The sequence below is a fragment of the Etheostoma spectabile genome, chromosome 12 (assembly GCF_008692095.1).
Source record: "Etheostoma spectabile isolate EspeVRDwgs_2016 chromosome 12, UIUC_Espe_1.0, whole genome shotgun sequence".
Lineage (NCBI taxonomy): Eukaryota > Metazoa > Chordata > Actinopteri > Perciformes > Percidae > Etheostoma > Etheostoma spectabile.
This window is the reverse complement of record NC_045744.1, coordinates 4,737,617-4,737,878: the sequence shown is the minus strand read 5'-3', so window position 1 is coordinate 4,737,878 and position 262 is coordinate 4,737,617. Positions and strand designations below refer to the sequence as shown.

General features: G+C 46.6%; 1 pseudogene; it reads left to right on the top strand.

Moving 5' to 3' along the window:
• LOC116698801 (contactin-associated protein-like 4) overlaps window positions 1-262 on the top strand; it is a 421,932-nt pseudogene that overhangs the window by 212,342 nt on the left and 209,328 nt on the right.

The following is a 262-nucleotide window of genomic DNA, read 5'->3' as shown; positions in this document are numbered from 1 at the left end:
AAAAGTGTTGACTTTCAATTTTGACGAGAAGACAACACAAGGGTTATGGCAAATTCAGTGTTTGTAGATGCTCCCTCCCTCCAAAGCCTCCACTGTGTGGAGTTCCAGTCCCTCCGAGGGTGTCATAAGGATTAGGTCATCTAACAGAACCGATGCGTAATGTCGGAAAAACTGTCCATCTGTCTGTCTGTCTGTCTGTCTGTCTCTCTTGTCTGTCTGTGTCTCCAGAGGAGAACACATGGATGGTGATCCAGCACAACAA